This window comes from Oxyura jamaicensis, chromosome 1 (assembly GCF_011077185.1).
Source record: "Oxyura jamaicensis isolate SHBP4307 breed ruddy duck chromosome 1, BPBGC_Ojam_1.0, whole genome shotgun sequence".
Classification (NCBI taxonomy): domain Eukaryota; kingdom Metazoa; phylum Chordata; class Aves; order Anseriformes; family Anatidae; genus Oxyura; species Oxyura jamaicensis.
In genome coordinates, this window is record NC_048893.1 from 79,127,820 (window position 1) to 79,137,292 (window position 9,473).

Genomic DNA, 9,473 nt, shown 5'->3' on the forward strand with positions numbered 1-9,473 from the left:
GCCTGTTGTTGTGCAGCACTGACCACACCTTGGCTAGGCAGCAACATCAGGTTGTCAGTGCAGAAAACTTTAGTTTTAGAACTAGAGGATGGAGTTACGGTGAGGTTATGCAAGGAAGGCTACATTTTGTTTTGTGTGTGCCGTACAAAACGAGAGGGAGGGGGAGGTCCTAGGGAAGAGCAGCAGGCACAGAGTGTTAAAAAAGAAAAAAAAAAAAAAAAAAAAAAAAAAAGACAAACAGCTTTTCTCTGCCAAATATATTGCTTGGCAAATTCAGAACAGAACTGTAGCACCTCATCCTCTCTGCTTCTCAGCAATCTGTGTATCTAATCTCTGTTTACACTTAGGGGGAGATTTTTTTTTTTTTTTTCCTGAAGGCATTCCCACTGCCAGCTCCACTCTGGTTGCCTTTCCCATAAAAAAGGTGAGGACAGGTGGAAAGGGCTGAACTGGCAGACAGATACAGGGCAGTGATGAAAGTAAATAAGATTGCATGTCACTTTAGTTGTCAAGTCTTCACAATCTCACTTATGTACCCTCCCAGTCTGGAACAGAGATGGGCCAGGTCTGGCCCTTTTTCTTGTCACCATTACCAACAGTTATGTTGGATGATCCTCCAACAAGCTTTGCCAGTCACATCATTGCTGGATCTTAATAGGCGTTGTTATTAATTGGTCTGATTCCTTCCTGTGAGCTGTGTTAGTTCTGCTGGGCAAACAGGAGCAGACCATCAGCTCTGTAGAAAAATCCATTGATCTCTGGCCTGTAGTTGTGGCTCAGGCATATATTGGGGTGGGGTGGGGGGTGGCACAGAAGTGCTGCTGAGCAGTGTTATGTTTTGGGTTGTGAATTGGAGTGTTTTGTTGTTGTGTTATTTTGTTTTGTTTTGAGGGCTGCGGGGCACTGTGTGTATGCATTGAATGTTTTGCGGAAGGTTGGCTTGGGGTTCGTATTTCAGTGCAGCCCTGTGCTTTGGTGTGGGCAGTCAAGATTTGCTTCTTTGAGCCCTCAGGTGGTCTAAGAAAACGTTACTGATGTTTGCAGTGCAGATTAGTCTAAACTTTGCAATGAAAATTTGTGGGTGAGTGGTTGACAACCATCTGTATGGAATAGTCACTACTGGTGAGACACCTCGGAGACATACATGCTCCTAGTGTGTTGCCAAAAAAAAAAAAAAAAAAAAAAAAAACAAAGGCAGGCATGGGATATCTTTTGCTCAAAGCAGCAAAGGCACGATGCAAAAATCTTCTGGGATCACCAGGGAAAGGAAAGCCCTCGGGTGTCTCCAGTCCCCGGGGAGGCCGCGGCCTGCTAGCCAACCTGCACCACCATGTCCTCACCGCAGCAGCAGCGGCACTCAAGGGGTGACCTGGCACTCCAGCAGTACTTGGGGTACACAGGGGCAGCAGTGGGAGCACCCTTGGGTCGTCGTCATCACATAATTTTTATTGATGTAATATCCCCACAGAGAAGTGGGGAAGAGCTGGAGAAATGGGCTGAAATATCAGGGAAAATAGAGAGAGGCTCCCAGAGGTGTAAGGGATTGTAATAGCAGTGGGTCACTGCTGGTATACAGGAGGATCCAACAACATGACAGAAACAGAAGGAGCTACAGGGGAAATGGGGGCATCAGAAAATACCATGTGGTAGAGGGAAGGACCATGTGAAAGTCAAAGTCACAAGAAAGTCCTTGAGTTATAAGAGAGAGCCCAGAGCCCTGTAGGTAATGCAAGCGAACCTCCACAAGGAGGCTTGCCACACCTTCATCCATACTTTCAGTTCATCCATATCTGTCCTTCCTAAAGTTGGGAGGAGATGTCAGCTAGGTGAAAGTGAACAGTAATTCCCAAAGGTATAAGTTGAAAGATGGATATGTGAGGAGCCTGTGAAGAGCAAGAAAAGCCACTACATGCTGGGAGGAGGAAAGGAGGCTAGTAAAATTTCTGACCCCTTTGCCATGCAGATCCCAACAGGGCGTGCTGTGGGAGGTAAGTCATCACTGAAGCTGGTGAAAATGTTGATTCTCTCTACTGCATGGCCAGGCACAGGTGCAAGGCCGTGCAATTATTCAGTTTTTGCCCTACTTTCCCATGAAGGTCTGCATGTTGCGATCAATACTGCTGATCTCAGAAGATCTCCCTAGGCCACATCATGAGAGCTGGCTGGCTGTACCGACATTCTGCACCTTGTCACTGCACTGCTGGAGAGAATCAAGCACACCATATCTATGCAACTGAATTATTCACAGCCACAAACCACACATCAGATATGTGGTCCTCATGGCCGTGCTCCAAAACCTTCTAGGGTGCAGACACTTCTAGGAGCCTGGTAGCTGGGCACAGGGCACCTTTGGCTCCCAGAGCTTCTCAGTCACCACACACCTCCTGCAGCCCTTTGCACTGGCACTAGGAACAGTACAAACCACTTCTCTTGGTGCCTCTCTTTCACCAACTTGCCCTTCTACAGCAGACAGTAGAAGGAGATGATGAACTAAAAGCTGTGTTGTGCTTCCACCGTCTACTTGGTGTCAGGATACTACACAAACACATACACCTGATGTCTGCATATCTGCTGCTAATGAGAGTTTATTTGGGTGTGCCCATTCCTGGATCTCTTTTTGGCTTCATTCTAGGAAAGACACCCTGGGGACTGTGGTCTTTCCCTACAGTGAGTGATTTTGGTGTCCTGCCAGCTCCCCTGTTTTGGATTGTAGTGACTATGGGCTATGTATGATGAGCATGAATATTATTCCTGTATCAGAATGAGAAAAAAGTCAAAGAGTAAAGGTACTCTTGATGCTGCTCCAGCACTCTGGAAAGCTTTTGACCGGGGCTTGAAATAAGGAAACTAAAAAACATTTCTTTCAACACTTCTGCAGTAACAGTTTTTCAGAGACAGATGAGCCCCTGCAGATTTCAAAGCAATCATGTTTTCTGCCAGGACTGGGCTTTGCTGGCATATGTTTGGACAGTTCTCTTTCTCAGGGTCTTGTCTTGCATTACCTAATGGTTGAGGATAGAGCTTTATTTTGTGTGTATGGAAAGGCTGCTTCTGACACACTATTCAGGTAAGCTTTAGTCTAGCTGAGCCAGCTGCATTTTATATGTCCACTTATTCTTCCTGGCTGTGGCAATCAATAGGCCTGCATTTATCAGTTTTCCCTGAGCTCTTTCGGCAAGTATCTGACAATAAATCCCAGCTGTTTATGCTCTGTAAAAATTGTGCGGTTTAATCATGTTTCTTCTTGGCTTCCTGTGAAAACCCATTCTGCAGAAAAATGGGCATCCTAATTTCTACTCTACAGGATGTGAATAACTTTTTGCAGAGGCTGCTTTTTTACATCCTGTGGGGCACTTGTAATCAAGCCTCATGGCTGGTAAGACACAACCTTAAAGATATTGCATTTGTGCCTTCATGAAAACACAGCTATTGTGTTCCTATTGGAAATCGTCAAAGGCTGCCCACCTTCTCTCACCACACCCATCTGCCTTATCAGTGGTGACTGTTAAAACGTGATGATTTATCAAAACAAGTAAAGTTTCTGTGGGAACACAATACAATGCAGTAATACAGGTGGAGATGGGACCAGGACAGGTCTATCAGGGAGTCCCATGAAGTGAAAAAATATCATACCTGTTTGCAGAAACTCGGTGAAAGACAGTCTCATAGAAAGGCACAGGCAATATTTGTCCATCCTCTCCTTTCAGCAGTAACTGCCAACCTGAGGGTAGTTTATTTGACGATGTCAAGGTTTAATTTGGATGGGCATGAACTCTGGTCACTGCCTTCACTGGGACCATCTTGTTCATGAAAAAGTCCAGCTGCAAGGAGAGGAGGTGGTTTGCTCAAGATCAGCAGCAGAACCAGCTAGTTTCTGGTGCTCCAAGCACTGACCAGGAGATGGCACTGTCAGCTCGCCCTGCTGGAAGCTGGCAAGGGTTTTGCACAACCAGAGAGCACGGCGAGCAGTTTCAGTTCGACTGCGGCATGCAGAGCACTACCTCCTTATGTTTTCCTGAACTTTCACCCTGTTATCCCTTCTTCCACTGAGCTCTCTCAGGGTAAAAGCCCAGATGAGAAAACATACACTGTCGCAGCATTTTGTTGCACTCAAAATAGCACCTATCACCCCTCTCCATTCAGTCTCCTCCAGTTTTCCCTTGCCTCTAAGCTTACACCTGTCAGAGGTGTGTACATGCTCCAACAACTGATGTGTCTTGTGATGTTGCTGTCTGCTTTTAACCTGCAAACCTGCCCTGCTGTTGCTTATCCAATGTATTTGCCAGCTCATTGGTGTTTCCCCATCCTTCTCTCAGCTGAGCACCAGCTGCTCTCAGAAGTCAAGCTCTGCTTTAGCCACAGATGCCCTAGTCCTGTATCTGACTGATGGAACAAGATTATCCTTCAGTATACACATTATTCCAAAACTGCCTGTAGTTTATTATTATTATTATTATTATTATTATCATTGTTATTCCCACCATCCCAGTATTCTTGGCAGCCATCTTTTTGTAACCACAGAGTGCTCTTGGATGGGCATGAAAGGACCAGTTTGGATGGAGCAAGGTGACAAAGACTGCTGGGAGGCAGCAGGTACTGAGCTCCAGTTTGTTGTAGGAGATAGAATAGACTTTGTTTCCTCTGCCTCACAACTATCTGCTCCCAATCCACCCTTGCAGTCATGATCCTATGAGGGAAGCCCCAAGAGTGGGGTTTTGTATTAATCCAACAGCTAGCTAACACAAACTACCAACTACTCTGGCTTGCTTTGTTAATCTCTCTTCAGCCATGCTGCTTTCAAGGATTCTCCTGTATGAGGTCTTTTTGATCATTTTTGCCTTCGTGGACCTGACTGTTCAAGGGCAAAATTTACCACCTTTTGAAATAAAAGTATGTCTATATGGATTAGCGGAGAGTGGTTGATGTAATATACACTGACATGAGTTACTCTGTAGATATTGTGTCCCAGATCATACTCCTTTGGAAGGTGGAAGCAAACCACTACTCTGCATACTGGGAAATGGAAAAATGTAAAATATCCCTGTAAGGGAGAATGGGATGCTTATTATACAGTGTATTATACAATTACCCACACTGGTGTCCTGGCAAGGTGACATTCTCCAAAGAGTGCCCTGGGCAACCCATCACACTCTTCAGCACTCTGACACAGGGTAGGATAAATAAGAAAGATTAAACATAACACCTATAATACTTGATTGTGCATTAAAATGTGCTGTAGCAACGGAGTTTCAGCTGGAGGCAGAGAAGAAATTAGACAGGTTATAAAAAGCCATAACCAACTGGCCAAATATAGGCAGATTTCCTTCAACTACTATGAACATCTGGAAATGGAAGTGGCATACCAACCTACTTGTTTTGCCACCATGTATTTCTGATGTTCTGCTGATGTTCTGCAGATGTCTTGTCTACCTCCTCCAACAGGTCATTGGCACCTCAGTCTCTAGAGTTTTGTAAGAAAAGAGAAAAACAAAACAAAACAAACAACTACAACAATGACAAAAAACACATCTGAGTATTTCATTCTTGTTTTTGCAAGACCACATCTGGTTTTCTGTCATATCTGTTTATGCCTGAGATCTAAGTTCAACAAGGTTCAACAAGGTTCAACAAAGTTCAACTAAGTTCAACAAGTTAAGTTCAACAAGTTAAGTTCAACAAGGCCAAGTGCCGGGTCCTGCACCTGGGGCACAACAACCCCAAACAGAGCTACAGGCTGGGAGATGAGTGGTTAGAAAGCTGCCTGGCAGGGAAGGACCTGGGAGTGATGGTTGATAGTCGGCTGAATATGAGCCAGCAGTGTGCTCAGGTGGCCAAGAAGGCCAACAGCATCCTGGCCTGTATAAGAAACAGTGTGGCCAGCAGGGCCAGGGAGGTGATCGTCCCCCTGTACTCGGCTCTGGTGAGGCCACACCTCGAGTACTGTGTTCAGTTTTGGGCCCCTCGCTACAAGAAGGACATGGAGGTGCTCGAGCGAGTCCAGAGAAGGGCTACCGAAGCTGGTGAGGGGCCTGGAGAACAAGTCCTACGAGGAGCGGCTGAGGGAGCTGGGACTGTTTAGCCTGGAGAAGAGGAGGCTCAGGGGTGACCTTATTGCACTCTACAGGTACCTCAAGGGAGGCTGTAGCGAGGTGGGGGTTGGTCTGTTCTCCCACGTGCCTGGTGACAGGACGAGGGGGAATGGGTTAAAGTTGCGCCAGGGGAGGTTTAGGTTGGATATTAGGAAGAACTTCTTTACTGAGCGGGTTGTTAGTCACTGGAATAGGCTGCCCAGGGAAGTGGTTGAGTCACCATCCCTGGAGGTCTTTAAAAGACATTTAGAAGTAGAGCTTAGGGATATGGTTTAGTGGAGGACTTGTCAGCGTTAGGTCAGAGGTTGGACTCGGTGATCTTGGAGGTCTCTTCCAACCTAGACTATTCTGTGATTCTGTGATCTCTAAAACCTTTCTCAGGTCTCCCATGTTCTTTGATCCTAGATACAAGATTAAAACAGTGACTGTGCAGCAATATACTGCTACCATTTTTGCTCGCTCCCAGATTTGACAATGGCATAAGGATGAACACATCTCACTGGGTAATCATATATGTTTAGAGAGCATTTATTCTTGAGACTTCTGAAGGCTGAAGAATTGTAATATCCTGATGCATAAAGAAGCAAAAAGTGCGTGCTGTAGGGGACCGCTGCCTTCAGCGGTGATACTGTGATTCACAGCCCTGTGTGTAATGCACTGCCCCTTCAGCAGCCCGTCCGTGTTCCTGACAACAATCAGAAAGGAGATGAGAGGTCTCTGGGCAAAAGGGGAATAGAAGTAACAGAGGAGGGATGGCAGACGGAATCTGCATGGCTGGCCAGCATACTGTCAGGGAGCCAGGGACAGACAGAAGAACAGTATTTCAGATTATGTTATTTCAAAAAACAGAAGAGAGAGGGAAAGGCAGGTTTAAACAGAGATACTTCTGTCCCTAGTAGATTGGCTTGTACTTTTAATGCCATACTTTGAACATGAAAATATTGTTTGTGTGCAACTGAATTGTTCACAACCACAAACCATACATCAGATACTTTTTCTTCTTGGCTGTGGCAAGCAAGTGTTTAGCTTTTGACACCCTCCTTCAAGTAAGCAGAAACCAAACTTTGCAGACCAAGATTTTATTTCCCACTGCTAGGAACTCTGTTGCTCTAACTCTGCTGTTTGTTTCACCTGCAGTTTCCCATGAGCATTCACTGTGTAGAGGACACCTGTATTTCCCTTTAACCTCAAGAATTGACTGACTTGTGCCCGTGAGTCATAAGCTACAGTACATGTACGTTCAGTACATGATCTGCAGTGGTCCCACACTAGATGCCACAGTGAGTGGCGCACCAGTGTGACTGCCACACACAGAGCCATGTGACCATTTGCTAAACAAGAAATGGTTGTGCAATACAAGCAGAAAACAGACTTAACAGGTCAGTCATGTGTCTATCAGGCATGTTGAGGCTGTGTCTCTTGGAGAAGCAGAAGACAATTCATGTGAACTGTGTATTTTATTGGCATACAATGTGGAATCAAGGTCTAACACAGCAAGCAAATGGTTTTAGAAGTTACACAGCTTGCCTACTTTAAATGTTGCACACTTAAGTAGCACCAAATGAATTGTGTTATCAAGATATATTTTAAGAGACAAAAGCATTTTCTTCCCTTGTCTAAGCAAACCTAATGTCCTGGAGTTATACTGTGAAGACAATTGTCTCGTCTGGTATCCCGCATTGTAAAGACAGGGCCAGGTTAAACAATGTTAAACAATAAGCATGACAGACAAGAGCCATACGCACCAAGTTTTCCAGTAAGCATCTAAAGTGTCACTAATGGGAGATCTAGTCACTCTCAAAATGGATAAAGCCTTGGAACAGCATCCTTGGTCTAGTCCACAAAAACAAACAACAAAAAATGGGAAAAAAAAAAAAACAAAACAACAGAGGCATACATTTTCTGTGCAAATCAGTATGTGTTTGATCTACCTGGCAGGACCTTCTTGATTATGTGTACAGCAGGAAGGAACGTTGTAGAGCAGTACCTTCTCTTGCTCCTCCATCACGGCCCCACAACAGTGACATCAGCAGACTGTCCACACAGTGCGTTTGAGTTTCATTCTCAAATGAAACTGATGGTGTAGCAGTCCCCTCAACAAAGTTACAAATATTCCTCTTTTTGGTAGTTCCGATGATCCTATCCACTGTAGAAAGCAAAACTTAGTAGCTTTTCTTGGAGGGAAGACTGCAGCACTACTTGGGCTCTCACCCTGGAACCTTCCCAAAGGAGAAAGAGCATCCCCATGGTCTCCCTAGCTAATAAGATGTCTGGAACTTAAAAAAAAAACAAAGTCAAATGCAAAGATGTGTGCACAGGGCAGACACCTGTGAAATTTAGTTCCAATAAATTGTGCCTTCACATTTCTTCTCACGAAAACCAACTCGTTTTCTTGTCTCATATACAAATGAGTTCATCAAAAATAACACATAAACAGTGACAAAGGTTTGCAGTGATGCTGTGACATGCTTTATCTTGCTGCAGTTTGTAAAATAACACAGAAACCTTTGATGTGGTTGATATAAGTGCAGCTTTGCTTGAGACCCTTATGGATCTTCTCTTGTCTACTCAGCAATGGTTTCTCTCCAAGAAGGGTTCTCCAGTGATGTAGCTGTTAACACAGATCCTATTGCCTTCTGCCCCCCATGACCTGTCATGAATTTCCATGCCACTTGGGATTTTTCTGGTGGTAACACCTCTGCCAACTGCTATTCAGACAGAGAACACACTGGAGCAGATAGAACCAAGGAGTAGTGCTGGCCCTATCTCCATCGCTGCCGATACTGTGACACTTGAAAACATGCTGAGAAGCTCACAGGTTTTGTGAGTTAGGAATTTCAAAAAAAAAAAAAAAAAAAAAAAAAAAAAGAAGCAGCAGCAGCAGCAAGGGGAGGGGGTTTCCTCCAGGACTAATTTCAACTAGTTTCTCATTGCAGTTTCACTTCTTTCATTATTTCCCTACTCCTTTGTGTTCCCTTCCTTCCTTCGCTCCAATTCAGGTCCAGTTGGTTTGTGGGATGCAAAGATTTGGAGTATTGTGCTTCCCACCAGCGATGATACTTCACCAGCTGAGTAACCCCAAGAAATAATGTATCCACTTCAGCTAAACCTTAATCGCACACACTGGTCTGGGGACTAACAATTTTCAGAGGCCTACACTACGCTTTGAAGGTCTCTGGAGCATCAGGTGCAACTAGCAAGCCAGAACAAATTTCTGTGTACAGTCTCAAAGACTTCCCTGTCCAAGCGACCTCTGACACCCCTCTCAGAGCTGAAGAGGTTTGTGGGGTGTTGTGGCAGCCATGAGAACTGTCTACACACTGGTTTTACGTGATGAACATTTCAACTAATAAGAGCTCACCTTCCACATTTCAACTAATAAGA